Below are 20,668 nucleotides of genomic sequence, written 5' to 3' on the forward strand. Positions count from 1 at the left end.
GGGACTTAGACTAGCATTGTAAAATACCAGCATTTCCTAGCTTCCTTCATTATCACTTAATAAAGCCAGAATGCCCTTTGTCAAATGAACAATTTCACCCTCTGGGTGAATTAAATGGAATTATATTTTAACTTTCACTTAAAATTGGAACTAAATGAAAATCATATAAATAACTGCAACTTCAAGACTGATATTTCTGCCTAATAAGTTAACTGCTCTATGATAAGTTAACTACTATGATATAGTATAGTTAATATGCTTAACAAGCAGTTTCCTTAAGGGAAGAGCTAATAAGGTGTCCTACAAGATATACGACTCTGAAATGATTTAACTGTATTGCAGATTCTGCACATGCCAGATGTCTTGTGTGAAAGCCTTTATGTGAAAATTCTTATCACAGTGTTGTTTAATATTCCATTTTTGAAATTAAGTAAATTTTTAAGAGTTAAAGCAAAATAAGTAAACAAGCCAGTCTATAATTATTCTAATAGCTTTTTTAAGGGCAATTCAGGATGTGAACTTTGCAGAAGATACACACTAGAATTAGAATCTTTTTAATAATTATTGTGTACATAGAATAGTGATAGAGATGCAGCCGTGTTACTCTGGTCTAGCTGAAACAAAAGACAGAACTATGTAGCACTTTAAAGACTAGCAAGATGGTTTATTAGGTGATGAGCTTTCGTGGGCCAGACCCACTTCCTCAGATCAATATGTGGAAGAAAATTGGCACAACCATATATACCAAAGTGATACAATCGAAAAAATGAACAAATGTGAAATTAACAAATCAAATTTTAGAACAGAGTGGAGGTGAGGGGGGAAGGTTAGTGTCTGTGAGGTAATGACATGTGGTGATAATTGGGGAAGTTATCTTTGTAATGGGTGAGATAATTAGAGTCTTTGTTTAGACCCATAAATAAAGTGTCAAATTTAAGCATGAATGACAATTCTGAAACTTCTTGTTGAAGTCTGGAGTTAAAGTCTCTTTGAAGCAATATGCATGTTTTAAGGTCATTGAGGGAATGGCCAGTCTGGCTGAAATGGCAAGCAACAGCTTTCTCTCTGTGAGAGAGTCTTATGTCTGTTTTGTGGGCATTGATTCTTTGGTGAAGTGTCTGAGAAGTTTGTTCAATGTACATAGCAGACGGACACTTTCAGCACATGATGGCTGGTATTACTGTGGTATGTCCTGTGGTTGTTGGTAAGAATCCTCCTGAGGAAGGTGGTTGTCTATAGGAGACTATGGGTCTGTCTCCCAGAGCCTCTCGGAGTGTAGTATCCTGTTCCAGTATAGGTTGTAGTTTATTAATAATGCATTGGACGGTTTTAAGTTGGGGGTATAGGTGATGACAAATGGTGTTCTTTTGTTGGTTTTCCTGGGTCTGTCTTGAAGTCGATGGTTTCTGGGTATTCGTCTGGCTCTTTCAATTTGTTTTTTTATTTCTTCGGGTGGTTAATTGAGGTTTAAAAATGCTTGGTAGAGATCCTGAAGTTTCTGGTCTCTGTCAGTGGGATTAGAACAGATGCGATTGTATCTAAGGTCTTGGCTATAGACGATGGATTGTATGGTGTGTTGTGGATGGGAGCTGGAGGCATGTAGATAACTGTAGGAGTCAGTGGGTTTTCTGTATCTAATTTACCATTGGTGATTTGTACTGTGGTGTCCAGGAAATGGATCTTTTGTGTAGAATGGTCCAGGCTGAGATTGATGGTGGGGTGTAGGTTGTTAAAGTCTCTGTGTAATGTATCCTGTGTTTCTTGGCCATGGGTCCAGATCATAGAGATGTCTAATGGTAAATTAAACATAGATTTTCATTTGCCATTGTGATGTTCTGTTGCTCAATTATTTACAGTGGCCTGTTGCTTAGACTCAAGAAAAATATTAACTTAGTATCTTTTGCAGTACATCTTCTTGGTAATTGTTGTCAATACTACTCTGATGAAGATTTAACCCTAGAGTGGTCCAGAAGGAAATCTGTTATCTGTAAAACCGTAGGCAGCACTGATTCTGGATCAGAGGAATAATTTGGGAGTGGGGTATAACCTAGTGCTGACAGACTTACTTAACTTTGGCAGTGACCCATGCTGTCTAAGAGAATGCTATTAAAAGATGCTAAGTACAGTAGAACCTCAAAGATATGAACATCAGAGTTACAGACTGATCAGTCAACTAGACATGCTGTGAAACCAGAAGTAACCAATCAGGCAGCAGCAGAGAGAGGAAAAAAATCAAATACCCTATTGTGATTGTACTGCATCTCATTGGTAGGTACATCTGGGCTGCCTGTCCCCACCTTCACCCCCACAGGCAAGGCAGCTACTTACAGCTAGGAAGTGAAGATAATAGGGCTACTAGCCCAAGGCACTTGCAGCCAGCAGATCAGGAGCAGCAGTGGGATCTCTGCCAATTAGTCTTCAGCTGGCTTTTGAAATTGATCCCCCATCCTAAGAGAATACACAAGAACACCTGGGGAAAAGGAGAGCGGAGGAGCATTGCTAGGGGAATGAGGAAAAGGAGAGTCAGCATTGCTAGGAGCTGGGGAAAAGGAGAGTGAGAGGGAAAGATCAGCTCTGCCTTGAAGAATTTTACCTGAAATAAGGACTAGGGTAAGGAACTATGTTTTTTAACAATTTATTTTAGAATATTAGGCTTAGCCGGTGTTTTATTTTTGCTTAGTAACTTATTTTGATCTGTCTGTTTTCTCTTGCAAGTACTTAAACCCTTCTTTTTTATATTTAATTAACCATTTGTGTTTATTATCAAACCCAGTGTAAATAATTGTTTCTTGGAAGGGAGGGGACAAAATCTGTTCATATCTCCCTTTCATTGCTAAAAAAAGAGTTTTTTTTCTGTGTAAAACTTTAATACAGAGTAAGATTCATTTGGGGCTTTAATCCTATTTGGAGCTATGCTCCTGGGTGCTGGCAAGTCCCTGTACCAGCCCTCCCAAAGCTGAGCTGTTATTAATATCTGTATTACTCTGCTGGGAGGCTGTTACCCCAAATCTGTGCCTGTGCTGGGGGGAGACCAGAGCTTCTGGACTAATGGAACAGGGTTGTGTGGTATCCTAGAGGGCAGATAGGCAGGCTTAGTGGTATGATCAGCATTTAGGGTGATAGTTTCAAGGGAATCTCTGTTTACAATCCATCACAATGGACAACCTCCAGTCTGGAGATACCCATAACTCTGAGGTTCTATTGTAATATGCTGTGTCTGCACATCATCTAGTGAAGTAGCACTCTACCTGATGTCACTTACTTTGCAACTTCTTCTGTAAATCAAGTTTCTAGAGACTTTCCTTCAATCTCATGACTTCCTTTGCACGTTGTGTACTCTCTTAGGGTATGTCTACACTACAAAGTTAGTTCGAACTAACGGACGTTAGTTCGAACTAACTTTAATAGGTGCTACACTAGCGCTCCGCTAGTTCGAATTTGAATCGAACTAGCGGAGCGCTTAGTTCGAACTAGGAAAACCTCATTTTACGAGGACTAATGCCTAGTTCGAACTAGCTAGTTCGAACTAAGGGCTGTGTAGCCCTTTAGTTCGAACTAGTGGGAGGCTAGCCCTCCCCAGGTTTCCCTGGTGGCCACTCTGGCCAACACCAGGGAAACTCGTCTGCCCCCCTCCCGGCCCCGGAGCCCTTAAAGGGGCACGGGCTGGCTACGGTGCCCGTGCCAGGTGCAAGCCTGCCAGCACCCAGCTAGCAGACCCTGCACCTGGCACGGCACAGAGCCACCCACCCGATGCCCCCCAGCCCACCCCCTCTTGCCGGGACCAGGCTGGCGGCTCCCGGGAGCTTGCCCTGGACCGCAAGAGGCGGGCACCTTCCTGGGCTAGTGCGGACATCGTGGACCTCGTCCACGATCTCCGCACTAGGCACAGGAAAGTGGCCGTCTAGGGCAGGAGAGCTGCCAGCCTGGCCACCCAGGAGCAGGTGTGCATGAAAATCAAGGGGGTCCACTGAGACCCCCGACACTGAGCCCTGAGCTTACAATGGCCGTACTGGGTCAGACCAAAGGTCCATCTAGCCCAGTAGCCTGTCTGCCGACAGAGGCCAACCCTAGGGACCCTGGAGGGGATGGACCGAAGACAATGACCAAGCCATTTGTCTCGTGCCATCCCTCTCCAGCCTTCCACAAACTTTGGGCAGGGACACCACTCCTACCCTCTGGCTAATAGGACTCCATGGACCCAACCTCCATCACTTTATCTCACTTCCCTTTAAACTCTGTTCTAGTTGTAGCCTTCACAGCCTCCTGCAGCAAGGAGTTCCACAGGTTAACTATTTGCTTTCTGAAGAACAACAACTTTCTCTTACTAGTTTCAAGCCTGCTACCCATTCCTTTCCTTTGGTGTCCTCTAGTCCTTCTTTATGGGAACTCAGGAAGAACTTTTCTGAATGCACCCTCTCCACCCAACCCCTGCTTTTAGAGACCTCTATCCTGTCCCCCCTCCGTCTCCTCTTTTCTAAGCTGAACAGTCCCAGTCTCTGTAGCCTCTCTTCATCTGGGACCTGTTCCCAACCCCTGATCATGTTAGTTGCCCTCCCCTCTCCCAGCCTTTCTCTTCCCCTCTCCCACCTCCTTTTCCCAGTCTCCCCCAGTTTTTTTTCAATAAAGACAGAGTCAATGTTGGAAGAAACGTTATCTTTATTTTGTACATCAATAAGAAGGGGGGCTAAGGAAGGGTAAGTGGAAGGAGGTGAGGGAGGAATGGGGTATGAGCCCCCGATGGGGAGGACTGGGCTGGCTCTGCGGGCTTCTGGGGGTGGAAGCTCTCCTGCAGCCCCCCAATTACTCCCTCTCCCCAGATGGCAGCCTGCGGCAAGTGCAGCTGGGCTGATGGCCGAGTGGTGTGATGTGCCCAGTGTGGGCACTCAGGGCACTCCAAGCCAGAACTTCTTTGCAAGCGGGGCACCCCTTAGAACTGTGTGTCCGGGGTGGGGGTCGGGACCCTTTAAGCGCAGCCCTCGGCTAGCCTGAGACAGCATCTCCATGCTCTAAGTCCTCCTTTTATGCCCTGCCGGCACTGCTTCCGGCCATCCTTAAGCCCTGTTCAGAGTCCACTCAATGTGGACTTGCTAGTTCGAACTAGCAAAACGCTAGTTCGAACTAGTTTTTAGTTCTAGACGCGTTAGTTCGAACTAGCTAGTTCGAATTAACTAATTCGAACTAAGTTAGTTCGAACTAACTTTGTAGTGTAGACATACCCTTATAGTACTATGCATATCATGGACAAGTGGGAAGCCTCATTACAGAAGGTGTGTGTCTTCTTTTAACACATTTCATAGGAAATAATTCAGGGACGCTGTGTCCATTTCGCTATGGTCTATACTAATCCAAAACCATACATTTTAATGGCAGGATGAGTTGAGGAATCCTTAATGATCCACTATGTGACAGGACATCTGCCCCACACTGACTCTATAGGGGTTAAAACAGTCCTGGGGCTATGGAGCAAGCAGCTGTGTCAGACATTAGCCAGTTAGGACCTAGTTGAAGGCAGTATAAATAAAGGAGGGGAGGAGAGACTCACTCTTGCACAAGATTGGAGTAGGAGGGACCTGGGTGCCAGGGAAGCTAGAGGCTTCTTGACACAGCAGGGCTAGGGAAAGGCAGGCTGAGCTGGGGAAGCTCTGGCCAGGCAAGTTCCCAGGCTACAGGGCCTGTGACAAGGCCTGAGGCTCCCAGGGCTACAGAAGGCTGCAGGCTCACACCCCTTGCCAGAGTGATGTTTTTTGAGCATTTGAGGTTGGCAACACTCCAATCACAGCCCCTCTGCTGTCAATGAGTGTAGGCCTGCACAAATGAAACACTTAGGACCTGAGGCTTAATGATGACATCACCACATTTGAAAAGAAAAAAGGAACTTCTGAATTCCAGCCCATGGCTAGGACAGTTATTTCCAATAGACTTACTTTCAACTGTAAAGAAATAAGGATGCCACTGTATATGTGGCATGACAGAATTTCTTCTCTTTTTATGTTGTCCCCACCTTCCTTCCTGGAACTACAGTTTATGCTTTCTCTGCATTATTTCTTTTTTCCTTTATATTACTAAGTTTCCTTTACAACTTGTTACATGGGGGCTATGTCTACACTGTAGGCTTCTTGTGCAAGAACGGCCATTCTTGCACAAAAACTTGCGAAGCTTCTACACCGCACACACATTCTTACACAAGTAAATTTACAGTACAGTGTTGGAACAAAGGGCTTCTTGCACAAGAGTTATTCCTCTCCTCGTGAAGAATAAGCCTTCTTGTGCAAGAAGGCAGTGTGGATGCGCAGAAGAGGTTTCTTGTGCAAGAAACCCCTTTGGCTAAAATGGCCATCAGAGCTGTCTTGCACAAGAGAGCATCCACACTGCCATGGATGCACTTGCGCAAAAGCACATCTCTTGTGCAAAAGTACATGGTAGTGTGGATGCGCTCTTGCACAAAACTCTTCTTGTGCAAGAAACCTGCAGAGTAGACGCAGCCTAAGGTTTTCCGTTTATCTGCCTTGTTTTTTGAAACCAGAGACAATTTAAACAAACCACTAAAACATTGAAGAATCCAATTTTAATATTAATAATATAGTAATTCCTTATTTAACACTATAGATGTGTTTCTGAAAATGTTCGTGCTAAGCGAAAACGTGCTATGCTGCATCAATTTTCCCATTAAAAATAATGAAAAAGGTGGGGGCTGTGTTTCAGGTGGTGGTGGCAAAGTCAATTTTTTGTTGGTGCTGGGTCGTTAACATTAGATATCTAGCAACACAAGATATCTAGCAACACAAGTCGCTGCAGTTTGTTAAAATACAAAGAAACACGTGAGTGAGCGGAGGAGCGCTGTGACCATGTGTTTTCATCCACTCATGCATATTACCACTGTTTTCACCAACTTATACTGCTGTGTAAAGTAGTCTGCCACTTGAGTATTTTCATGTTATTTCTAGGATGGTCATGTTATTTGAAAAATGTCCTTCCCCCCCCCCCCCCCCAAAAAAAACTGTGCTATTGAAAAAATGTGTTAAGCAGGCATGTGTTAAACAAATAATTACTGTACAAACATCATCATATATGCAATTAATAAAACATGGAATTCGTTCAAAGTGGGGACAGAGCACCTCGCCTTCCATTTTAATGTCGTCTTTGTTGTTGGCAATTGGCCCAATAGAGCCCTTGCCAATCCTTCCCTTCCAAAGCTACTAAATAGTGAACTAGAAACAAGAGGAGCAGCAGATAGGCCTACCCAGCACGTAAGGAAAGAGAGCTGCACTCTCCAAGCACAATGACAGCATCACTCAATGCTAACATTGCGATGGATTCCTAAGGCAGATGGACAGGCAAAGTGATTCACATGACTGAGCCCCAGATGGAGAATAACTACTCTGTATGTTCATAAATGGGAACACTGAAGCACATTTCTTTAAGTTTAGCCACAGAACAAATCCAAGAGAGTCAGCAAGACAGCAGCAGCAGCAGCTGCCTACCAGCCCTGCCTTTCAATCCCGTCTTCAGGGATCACTTCTAAGAATAAGAGGCCATTCAATCTATCCCTTTAGTTCCTAACTGCTTTGTTCCAGCTGCCATTATGTTCCAATGGCCCTGGCAGCTTTGCCAGGTGGGTGCCATTAAGTAGGAGTTGGACTGAGACCATCAACTCATTTCACATAAGCCAAGTTACCTTTAGATTAAAAGGACGTTAATATTCACTAAGAACCATCTTTTACTGTATGACTCTAAATCCCACTATGAAGTGCCTAATCTAGCCAGTTCCCTTGATAATGGATAATCTGTAGTTTTTAATGTCCTTGGTACATGAAGATTTCTAGTATGGTGTGTACAGTGCCTCCTGCTGGTCACTTGGGAATTAGACCAGTCAGTGCTGGAGTGTCCCCTTCTGGCCGGTGTCTCACCTGCTGTTACCTTTTCTTTCCTCACTTTGTGTTAGAACCCACGTCCCTCCCAGACAGTGATGCTTTTCCCTCTGGATACTGCCCTGTTGCAGTGCCCCCACACTGTGGGGTACTCCCCCTCAGGGATCCCCTATGCCCACTTTGCCTCAGTGTCCCACTGCCAGTTGTCATCTAGTTCCTGCTTCAGGGGCTAACAACAGTCTGAAATGGCCACTCATCACTGGCAAGGGTGTATGGACCTGCTGCCTTTTCCTATCCTGGCTGCCCCCCTGCAGCCTTAGCACAGTCAGGCCTTGCCTCAGACCCTGCAGCCTGGGAGTGAGGTCAGGCCGCACTTTCCAGCACTTCCTGCCTTTCCCCAGCACTGTTCTGTTTTAGGAAGCCTCCAGCTTCCTTTGGCAACCAGGTCCCTCCTACTCCCCAGCTAGAGCAAGAGTGTATCTGTCTCTGCCCCTCCAGGAGCCAGGGCCAACCTTAGAGCTGGGCAAACTGGGCCCATGCCCAAGGCACCATAGCCAGAGGGTGAGGGGCAATTGGGCATGGAGGTTGCTGGGTAAAAAGGGTGGAGGGTACTGAGCAGGGGGGCAGTGTGGTGGGGCATTCTGGAAGCACAGGGCTAGGGTGAAGGGCACAGGAGAGAGGAAAAGGCAGAAGTTGGGATGAAGAGGGTACAGTGCAGGGACTAGTGGCAAAAAGAGCACAGGTTGGGGGTGCAGGGGTTGGGGAGCCTATGGCTGCCAGGGGAAATGGATGGTGCTAGGTGTTACCCCAAAAATTCCCACTGGAGACCACCCAAGGTTACACTAGTATGGATTTATTGTTAAACTAAAGAAGATAGAGATAGCTGGTTCCTTCTTTAGTTTATACCTTTAGTGCCAGCTCTGTCACAAACACACCACACACACATTCATTCCTGCCCTCAGGCACTCTCACAGGCATATGGGTTGCAGAAGGAGCCAAAGCATGCAGATTCTGGAGGGTCTGTCTGCTGATTGTGGCTGGGGAGCTGGTCAGGAAAGAAATTGGCTGCTTTTTCTCAGAAAGAAAAAGGGTTTCTGCCACTGCTCTCTCCTTCTATTGCCTTTGTGGAATCCCTGTGACTCATCCACACTGGTCACCAGGGAGCATGCCCAGACTTCCCTTGATCCAGCAGAGCAGCAGTCTCCTTAATTGGTCTGATGACTCATCACCTGGCTCCATGTGCCTTGCAGTTTCCAATCCCAAACACACAATAGTCTCCTCTCACACACACATCTCAGGGAAGAATGCAGTTTAGAGCAAGTTACAAGCAAAGTGGCTGAGAGTTACAAAGATTACAAAGTTGCAAGGCTTAATCACCACCCTTACAGTAAGTTTCTAAACTTATAAAGCAAAGTTGCTGAGAGTTACAAAGTTGCAAAGTTTTACAAAGATTACAGAGTTGCAAGGTTTAAGATCACAAGGAGTTGCAGAGTTTAAAAAGCAATGCAGTTGAAACAATTACACAGCTTCAGAGAATTATTTACAAATCAATAGTAATGAAGTGACTTAGAAGACAAGTGCTCCCCGCCCCCAGCAATGCAGTCCCAGGAGGTTTCTGTCAGTCTTTAAGTCATGTGTTGGCAGGACCTTACAATTTAGTGTATTTCCAGAAAATCCATGCATAAAATCAAGTAATAGCTCTGGCAGAGGCTTTTATGCAACACAAGGTCAGGGGCACCAAAACACAAGCTTGCCCAGGGTGCCATTTTCTCCAAAGCCAGCCTAGCTAGGCACCCTTATTTATACAGTCCCACCTGGATTCTGATTGGCTGAATCTGTCTCAGCTGCAGGCTACACTCTCTCCACCTTCTCCCAGGGTTGAGTTTTAATCCTTAAAGGGCCAGTGCGGGGCAGATGCTCCATCACATTGCTTTTCCAGATCATTTATGGACATGTTGAATACAACTATCCCCAGTACAGATTCTTAGGCACTCCATTATTTACCTCTTTGCATTGTGAAAACTAACCATTAATTCCTACATTTTGTTTTCAATCTTTTAACCAGCTATTGATCCATGAGAAGACCTTCCCTTTTGACCCATGACAGCTTACTTTGCTTAACAGCCTTTGGTGAGGGACCTTGTCAAGTTCAAGTGCTCACTATCCACTGGCTCTCTCTTGCCCACATGCTTGCTGACAACCTTTCAATAGTCTGTTGGAGTGGCAAGGCAAGATTTCCCTTTGCAAAAGTCATATTGATACTTTCCCAACCATTGTGTGGATCTATGTGCCTGATATTTCTGTTCTTCAGTTTCAATCAATTTGCCTCCTACTGAATTTATGCTCACTAGCCTGTAATTGCCAGGATAGCCCCCGACACCTTTTTAAATGTAGGTATTACTTTAGCTATCCTCCACTCTTATAGGCAGCCAATATGTCAGCAGAAGGAGCTTTTTAGTTATGTAAAACCAAAAAAGATGCATACAGGCTGCGGTGAAAATATGTTCATGTGTCCCAGTGCACTGCTCCAGTAAGGAGGAGCCAGCTGGTTGGGGTGCTTGGCTGTAGTGGGAGGGGCAGCATGCTCCCAGTCTGGCTCCTTGGGTTTTCCTGAAGGCTGTAACAAGAAGCAGCAGGCAATCAGGTAGATTAAAGGAGCTGCTTGGGGGTGCACTCTCCCACAGTCTGGGCTTACCTCTCAGAGCACCATTTAGGAAGGGCTGAAGCCCTCCACCCCAGAAATTACTACCAGGACACTGCTTGTTGTTCCCCTTCCAGCATGGAGCAAGAACATAGCACACAGCCAGAGTCACTCCTCTGTCTTGTCCCTTCCCTATCCAGGAGGGAGAGGAATGTGCGCACACCTCTCCAAGCCCATGCCCTGACTCCTGCACCCCCCACATTTCCACTCCCTGCCTGGAGCTTGCTATACTTCCACGCACCACAACCCCCTGTGGTGCCCTGCACTTCACCGCACTCTTAAATTGCATATAGATACCATAATATTGCAGCCCCCACCCTCCAAGCTCCTGCCATGACCCCCCAGAGGGTGCAATACAACAGTGCCTGTAAGAAATCTAAGTTACTTTCACCTCTGGGCCTAGGGCTCTGGCTGCCGCTGCTCCCTTTTGAATTGCAACTGCTCCCTTACTCCCCTTCCCATTGGCAGACCTGGGTGGGAATAAACTTCACAATAAGAAACCAGGGCAGATAGGCCTGAGGCAAGAAATTTATATTTTGATGTGGAGGAAAATGGGTAGCTGAAGGAGCAACTTTAAAGTGTTGGGTGGGGAGTGAAGCCGGAGTGGCAAGCTGGAAAATTGTCTGTGCATCAACATTTTGAATGGACTTGAGGGTACAGGGGGGAGGTTTAAGAAAATAAGGTGTGAGAGGATCAAAGTTCATTGGTGCTGGCAGAGGCAGAGCCTAGTTTTGGAGCTGTGGAGGGGAAATTGAGAAGTTTAGACGTGGATATATGGATCAAAGAAATAGCCAAACTGAAGCCAAAATATAGACTCGAGTGACAGGTAAGATGATTGGAGGGCAAGAGTGGGTTGGGGAAAAATGAGGGGCTCTTCAGTGGGACTATATGTAGGTATAAAGTTAAGCACGTGGTATTGGATCCTACACTATTGCAATAAACAAGACATTCCTCTTGACCAAACTCTGTTTATTTGAATTTTACTGAGTTTGGACAGTAAACATACCAGCCTGCCACTTTAGCAATCCCCCTGGCCTATTATGGGCTGTGTGCATATGTGCAAACATGTGTGGGGTGCAAGAGCTCATTGTCATTCAACGCAAGTCATTCTAGAGGACAAGAAATCCCTTGCAGAGCAGGTGGAATTGTGGAACTCCAGGGATTTGTTGGCTATTTGGTGTAACTTACCTGACATGAAAAGACTTATGTCAACTTGTACCATGGCTGATTTTTAGCTCCAAGGCTGTAACGTTAATATTTTTTCCCTTTATTTATTGTCCATTTCTACTTGTTGATCTCTTCCAGTTCACATAGACACTGATCTTTATGTAGGTTAATCAAGTGCGCAGGACAGCATGTATTTAAATAAACTACAACTTTGCTTACCTTTCATGTCTGACACCCTCTCTGCTCATGTAACAAAATAACTTGTATGGGAGTTTATGCAATTTAATATGGGTTATTTCTTGGATGGCTATTGATATGTTTAGTCAAGCTGTTTGGGAGTTGGTGCTGATTTACTACCATTGGAATTAACTGTGCAGCTGCTGACATTTTCAAATGGGAAACTGAGAAATTGCCTGCTCCTCCTGGGTTTATGATCTGCTAAACCAGTAGTCTTCTGGATTAGATGTTCAGAACACACATTTTGTTGAGGTGGCAGAAGGATATTTTATCTTTTAAAAGCTTATAAAATCTTTGTTTAGAAACTAGAAAAGCTGTTGGCAGTTCTTTGCAATCTGGGCTTTTAGGTTATGTCTTGGAATGATCAACATTGCATATAATATTCCATAACAGTGATACATGGCTATTGCATATCTCATTTAACACGATACATGTAGTAACACCATAGGCGAGCAAAATGACAAAGTCCCTTGCTGTTTTTAGTATATTAAAATACTAAAAATGAGGAGAACATCTTTGGGGCAAACTATGGGGCAAATCATATATATTTCCCCTCGAGTCTGGAACCCTCAGGGGTATGGCTGTCTTTTGCAGGCTCTTCAAGCTCTTTTTCACTCAAAGTCTGAGTTTCCACCATAGCTTGCTCTGCTTCCTATGTCTGTCTGGGCCCTCACTATCTCTGCTACTTCCTTATTGCCCACTACAGGCAATGTACTCTCTAAGGTGTGTGGGAGCACAGCTTCACAGGTGATTAATCAGCCCCGCCCAGCAAGGAGCTGACTGACTGGGCGGGGCTGATTAATCACCTGTGAAACTGCTGCACAGCTTAGAGGGAACACTATGTAGCCCCGAGAGCCTCTGGCACACTTCAGTCCCCAGACACCTTCTTCCTTTTTCCTGTTTCGCTGGGGTCTGTCTCTTCCCTTTTGCTATCCTGCCCTTTCTTCAGAGGGCAATGCCTTATTATAGGGCTAACCTTGTGGCACCTAAAATAGATTCTTGTTCTTGCCTTTTCAGTAGGCTGTGTGTTGGACGTCTCTTGTCAAGCACCTCCCTGAGTTCACTTTCACACTGCAGCTCATGTATGGCCATCTCCTTCTCAAGAGCCCCTTCTGATCTCAGGCAAAACATGCCTCTCCCTCTCCTGTTCTCCCCACACATTGGATTCTTTTGAGCTTCCTTTCCCTCATCCTAGTAGGAGCACTCCTTTTTTCAGGTGTTCTTGTTGCCCCCAGGAATAACACTGTTTTAGCCAGGTTTCCAGGCCTTGGTACCTCTTTTCCAGTCTTGCTCCCTACAACCTCTATTAACTTGTTCTTGCAGGAGATTAAATAACTAGAGCTGCTGCTCTGCCAAATAGTTGTGTCCAATAATTTTTCAGGTATACATAGGCTTTCTCCTGTCTCTGCTAGTCCTCCTGAAGGGCCTGGAGCCATTCCTGCTTTTTTCAGTCCTCTCTGCAGGACAGTGGAGTCCAACATGCATGGATGCCCTCTGCAAGAAAGGTTCCACAGAATGCATCTTCATTGTCTTTTTTCCTTTTTTCCTGCCCTGCTGTGCCTTTTGAACTCCCCTTGTGTCAGGGTAACTGCCTTATACACATTTTTTCAGTCCATCAGTGTGTCTCAACTTTACTTGTAGGGAATGACCACGTGCCCACATTCTCCACCAAATGTCACAGGGTACTCACTGCTGGTCACATCTCCCACTCTCAGCTTTGAGAATTGGCTCCAGTCAGGCATTGCACCCTCTTCTGGGAGCATCTCTCTTGCCATCCTCTGACCTTGTGGACTTTTCACACTCCAGGAACAACAGCCTTCTATTTGTGACTCAGCACTCCACCTGAGTCACCATACATCTTCCCACTTCCAGGGTATCAAATTCCTTCTTGACAAATGGGATCGGGCAGTTTCCCTGCTCTCTGCCCCATAGGTGCTACTCCATCATTTGTAGGCGGACCCAGGCATGCCATCTTCTATAGATCCTTGCTCAGGGGCCCTCTCTTTAGCAGCCATGGTTTGACTTACCGAGGTGCTTTTCCTCTGAGCATTGCCTGCTTCTCTGGTTCTCCTCTTTTCTAGGTTTGCCAACCTACACTCCCTCCTCCGAAGAAGTAACCATAGGCTACTTGCTTTTATCCCTAGACACACATCCCTTTTCTGTGGGAGTGACAGCAGAATCCTTCCCTGCAGCCCTTCTATTGCCAGCTTCTTGGCTCTGCCAAAGTAGAACAATTCTAACCAAATCAAGTTCCCATTTGCTCCCCCATCATAACTCTGCATTGGATCCCATTCTCCCACAAGTTCCTGTTGCAGTGGGGTACCAAATGACAGTCTTACCCACATTAACCTTCTGTGGCTTTTGGCTAGGGAGTTTTTTTTCCCCCAATAAGCTTATGGCAGCTGCTTTCTTGCTCTACCCTTCTGTGTCCTCTGATCTGCGCTAATCAAATGAAGGGCATCTGGGGGCTCTCGGATCAAGTAATGAACTAATGTTTCCCTCCAAACACAATCCCATCCTAGTTCCAGTTGTGTATCACTGTTTTAAGAGTGGATGTGGAGAACACAAAAGACCTAAAGAAATGAACACTTAATTATCCAATTAGTGGGTTACATTGTAAAATTTGTTTTGGATTAAAGATGCTTCGACAAATGTGAATTCTTCTAAGAGGGCTATATTTTTATTGCCTCTCATTTTCTGGTAAGATGTTTAAGAAATACCCTCTGAAATGCTAGTTACGGCTGGGATTTCACTTTTAGGAAATAAAAGAATAATGGTAAGTTAGAGCAGTTAACAGCTGAGAAAGTCCTAAATTAGTATGAGCAGTGCCAAGCATATCAGTACAATGCCAAAAATAGAACACTTTGGGGAACAAACCATTCTGTGTGCGGATGAGGGCTCATTCATTGTTATGGACTAGGGGGAAATAATGCCCAAATTCAATGTTTATTTTTCATTCATATAGACAAATATTGAACCACGACTGGTTTTGTTTGTTTATTTAATCCACTTTGAAAAGTCACTTTTACCCCCAACAAACACTTGCTGATTTCATTTGTCATTTTTGTACATAAATGGCTATGAGTGGGTATGAAAGATCTGGCATAGCATGAAAGACCTGGTGGAATAAGCTTCATTAAATCCAAGCACATTTTTAAGAAATAATCCTCATATATTGATCTTTATTAATGCAAAGTCCAAATTCCTTTTAAAAGTTGGAAAACTTAGTTTGCAGCTTACAGATTGCCCCCAGCTGGGAGCAAAGTCCTTATGTATACTCCTGCCTACTGCTGGGTTTTTACACCACTTAATAGCAGGTTAAATGACCACAGGTAGAACTGGTTACAAATGGTATATTACAATGAAAATTCTGTCTCAAAAAAGCTTTCCTAGGTTTTCTTAAGGTTTAAGAAATTAACTCAAATGTTTTGTGTGACAATGTTTTATTTGTTCCTTTTTTTAAAAGCCCTTTTGTGAGGGCACCATTTTAAAAATCGGTCTGGTATAATTATTACTCTCTCAGTGGCTGGGTAAAGGGTTAACATGTGGTTCATCACTCTTTGAAGGAATGAAGCATACTTCTTATTGCACTTGTCATGCTGCTATCTCCAAACTCCTTATAGATTTCTGAGTCAATGTGGAACCAGCAAAGTGCATCTACTGTGTGTCGGGAGTGGAATGTGGCTGTCGTGTACCAGTTTGTCATGCAAACACTTCCTGTTATTGGAACCTGAATCTTTCACTTCAGGAAAGTATAAGAGGAGGAAAATTTAGCTACAAGGAAGATCTGGGATAGCAAAAAGCAGTGCTATTGGCTGAGCTACTAGAATCTTTGAAGGTATGTCTACACAGCAAAGTTATTTCAAAATAACAGCCACTATTTTGAAATAACTTTACTAGCATCTACACAGCCAAACCGCTATTTCAAAATTAATTTGAAATAGCGGAGTGCTTATTTTGAATTTGGTAAACCTAATTCCACAAGGAATAATGCCAAATTCAAAATAGCTAAATCAAAATAAGTGCTGTGTAGACACTTATTTTGAAATAGGAGGCATCCAGCCTTCCCAGGGTGCCCTGATGGCCATTCCAGCCTCAACCAAGAACACTTTAGTAAGGCGTTTGATACGGTCTCACATGATATTCTTATAAATAAACTAGGCAAATACAACTTAGATGGGGCTACTATAAGGTGGGTGCATAACTGGCTGGATAACTGTACTCAGAGAGTAGTTATTAATGGTTCATAATCCTGCTGGAAAGGCATAACAAGTGGGGCTCCACAGGGGTCTGTTTTGGAACTGGCTCTGTTCATTATCTTCTTCAACGATTTAGATATTGGCATAGAAAGTATGCTTATTAAGTTTGCAGATGATACCATGCTGGGAGGGGTTGCAACTAATCTGGAGGATAGGGTCATAATTCAAAATGATCTGGACAAATTGGAGAAATGGTCTGAGGTAAACAGGATGAAGTTTAATAAAGACAAATGCAAAGTGCTCCACTTAGGAAGGAACAATCAGTTTCACACATACAGAATGGGAAGCGACTGTCTAGGAAGGAGTACAGCAGACAGGGATCTAGGGATTATAGTGGACCACAAGCTGAATATGAATCAGCAGTGTGATGCTGTTGCAAAAAGCAAACATGATTCTGGGATGCATTAACAGGTGTGTTATGAACAAGACAGGAGAAGTCATTCTTCCGCTCTACTCTGCACTAGTTAGGCCTCAGTTGGAGTATTGTGTCCGTTCTGGGCACCGCATTTCAAGAAAGATGTGGAGAAACTGGACAGAGTCCAGAGAAGAGCAACGAGAATGATTAAAGGTCTAGAGAACATGACCTATGAAGGAAGACTGAAAGAATTGGGTTTGTTTAGTTTAGAAAAGAGAAGATTGAGAGGGGACATGATAGCCATTTTCAGGTATCTAAAAGGGTGTCATGAGGAGGAGGGAGAAAATTTGTTCATCTTGGCCTCTGGGGATAGAACAAGAAGCAATGGGCTTAAACTGAAGCAAGGGAGGTTTAGGTTGGACATTAGGAAAAAGTTCCTAACTGTCAGGGTAGTCAAACACTGGAATAAATTGCCCAGGGAGGTTGTGGAATCTCCATCTCTGGAGATATTTAAGAGTAAGTTAGATAAATGTCTATCAGGGATGGTCTAGACAGTATTTGGTCCTGCCATAAAGGCAGGGGACTGGACTCGATGACCTCTTGAGGTCCGTTCCAGTCCAAGTATTCTACGATTCCAAGATTCTACTCCTCTCCCTCCCCCCACCCCGGAGTCCTTAAAGGGGTTACTTTAAGTCACTGCCCCTGACTCAGTGTCCCCAAAACATGAGCCAGCAAGCACTGACAGCCAGCCCTCCACCGCTCCCCAGGAGTAGTCTGCCTGCTCCCGGGAGCCTGCCAGGCCCCGGAGAAGGCGGGCATCTTCCTGGTCCAGGGTGGAGATCATGGACCTTATTCAGGTTTGGTGGGGATGCCCCCAAGAGCAGGTTCACATGAAAATCAAGTTGATCCAGCAAGACCCCCAACTTTGAGCCCTGAGCTTCCCCTCCCGCTTCTTCCTCTTGCTTCCCCCTTCAAGGTCCCGCCTCTCAGGTTTCCCCCCCCCCTCTCTTCCCCTTTCCCGCCTATCTCGGGATAAGTCCTCTTGCGCAAGTGTTCTTGCGCAAAAGGCCAGTGTAGACAGGTAACATCAATTTCTTGGGCAAGAAAGCCCGATGGCTAAAATGGCCATCGGAGCTTTCTTGAGCAAGAGAGCATCTACACTGGCACGAATGCTTTTGCGCAAAAGCAAATCTTTTGCACAAAGGCACATACCAGTATAGATGCTCACTTACTCAAATACTCTAACGCAAAAACTCCTGCGTTTAGAGTATTTGTGCTAAATCTTGCCAGTCTAGACGTAGCCAATGTGAATTCTTTACATTCCTCCATTTCCCCACACTGAGCTCTGTGTGTGGCATTATCCCTCCCTCTCAATTTCAAGGACTTCTGGGAACACTCCCAATCTCTACTTTCCCGTGCCGTTACTATGTATTTTTATGCCTGGGGCAAAATATTAATTATGTGCCCCCTCTCCTTAGGTTAGCATGCATCACATTCTTTATTTTTGCAGTTATATTATTTTTACTTATTGCATCTTTGCGCCCCTGATTATGATGGTAACTTTAAAAAATGCTATTACTATTTCAACACTGCATTGGCTAGAGAGAACTGTCTGGAGCAAAATTGAACAGATTGGTCAGCAGCTGTGTGGAGGCCATAGGTAACAATTCCACAGTGAGGCTGTCTGGCTTGATAAACAGTCCTAGAAACCCAGTTGTTCACAATAAAAGGCAATATGAACTGTCATTGAAAAATATGAACAATAAGCACTTCTCAGATGCTGCTGTGCCTGGTACTGTTACACAATAGCCAGAAGCCAAAGGCTCTTCTGTTTAACGTTTGCTGCAAGAAATATCTGTTGGAACATGGTGATTGTTGTGGTTTTCCTGGGGCTGCTGCATAATGTGCAATTACTTCTGACACGTTCCCCACCCCCACCTTTCAAGAACCATCTAGCTAAATGCTGGTTAACCTCTAAAGTTATTACTTAAACCCAACAATAATTGATCAAGAGTAGTAGGTTTCAGGTTTGAGCCAACTGAAGAGTTAACCTTATATGTGGGGGTGGCTTACGTTGAGAGTTCTTCACTTTATAGACCAATCCCCAGTGGGGAAAATTACCGGGACATGAATAACAAGAAGTATTTATGCTGTACAGGAGAAAAAGCATCCCAAAAATGAAGAGATGAGTTGGGGCGATGGGAAGGCTTTCAAAGCCTTCTTTTAGATCTGTCGAGCGATCTAAATTAAATTAATCATGTGATTTTAAAAAGATGAATTGTGATTAATTGCATGACTAATTGCACTGTTAAATAATAACAGAATACAATTTATTTAAATATTTTTGGATGTTTTGTACATTTTCAAATATTGGTTTCAATTCCAACACAGAATGCAAAGTGTGCAGTGCTCACTTTACGTTATTGTTTTTATTATAATTATTGGCACTGTAGTAAAACACCAAAAGTAATAATATTTAAAGATGATGTAACAATCTCGTGATGCAGGTAGTGTTGGGGAGGGTTACACTGTTTGGTTTGGGATGCAGTGGAACAAAGAAAGGGATGACCAGAACAGAGCTGTTATGGCAGCCAGTTCAGCTAAATTAACTGTGAATTACCAGTCTTCAGTCTCTTTTCTGTAATTGGACCACATCAGTGATAACAGTTCCTGACATATGGACTCAGGCTCCATTCCTGTACCCCATATTTTTAATAGAACCATTTGAACAACAGTGTACGTGTTTTCTGAAGCTTGAAATTATAACGAACAGATATAAGACTATGTGCTTGTCAGAGTATTCCCCTGATTGTGCATCACCATTCGATACATTGTACTTCTCTAAACATCTGAATGTACAATAGGAGATCTCCAATGTGAGGCACTAACAGCAGAAAAAAAATTATCCCTAAGACAGCAATGAAATAAAAAAGCACCATTTTCCTAAGGATAAAACTTAACTCCCACAACCATGTAACATATTTGTAAATTAAAAGCTTTTTCATTTAACTTCCTTTTTGTTATCCAGGTTTATTTGAATGAATGCCCTTAAGTCAGATATATCTAAGACAATTGCAGTCAAAATTATCTGGGGTCATCCTTAATTAACCATTCCCCTACAGAAAAAATTAATATACAAGTGTCCAGAGCTAACCCTGAATTTGTAGAGGTATTTTAATCTCGGAATTGGATAGACTTTTATTACAGCCTCGAGGTTATAAATTAGTCCTCTGGCTTGGTTCAGTTTTAGTTAATAAAAATGCTCTAGCTGGCTGACAGCATCTGCATTTCCTGTTGTCAGTAAAATTGCTTAATTTGCTAAAAAAGTATATAGTTAACCTTACATTTTGAAAACTGTAAAACTGTATTTGGAGGCTGATACAGTGGAAAAGGCAACTAAGCTCTGTTAAGATGAAATGAGTTTTCTTGGCAGCTGTGGAACCTAACCCTCATTTTAGGTTCTGAAGTATGGCTTTCCATACCAACTCCTCAGTTCCACAGTGGCACCCAGTAGCAATTTGAAAGAGGGACCCATCGGTGTTGCTGAAAGATTCCATCAATGATGTGCAAGGTATTTGCTGGACTTTTTAACTGTAAGAAGGAGTCTGAATTGATGACTGATTAGCAGAGAATATGCAGTTTGATGCCTAATTACAATAGCAACAAAAGAAAATGGGAAGGTGTGACGGGGTTCCCAGAGGAACCACTTGTGGCCACTCAATTAGGGTGAACTGCAAAGAGTGGAACAGCCAATCCCCAGAACTGATGGATATTCCAATGCTTGGATTTACCAAGGTAGCACAAAACAGTTTCTATAATACATCACTGGTTACCCAGAGGCCAACAACACAGTGCCCTTAAAGCAACCCAGCCTTAGGCTTCCACCTAGACATCCAAGTCAAATATGATGAGGATCACTGAAAATCTTATTCATCATATAAGAAAGTTCTACCAATCCCAAAGGATCAGACATATCACAGGTTAATGAATATTTCAGATCTTATCCAAAACACACAGGTAATTCTTTTTAACTAAACAAAAGTATGATTTAAAAAAAATAAAAAAATATAGTATTGGTAAA

This window comes from Pelodiscus sinensis, chromosome 1, assembly GCF_052426305.1.
Source record: "Pelodiscus sinensis isolate ZL-2025 chromosome 1, ASM5242630v1, whole genome shotgun sequence".
NCBI classification, from domain to species: domain Eukaryota; kingdom Metazoa; phylum Chordata; order Testudines; family Trionychidae; genus Pelodiscus; species Pelodiscus sinensis.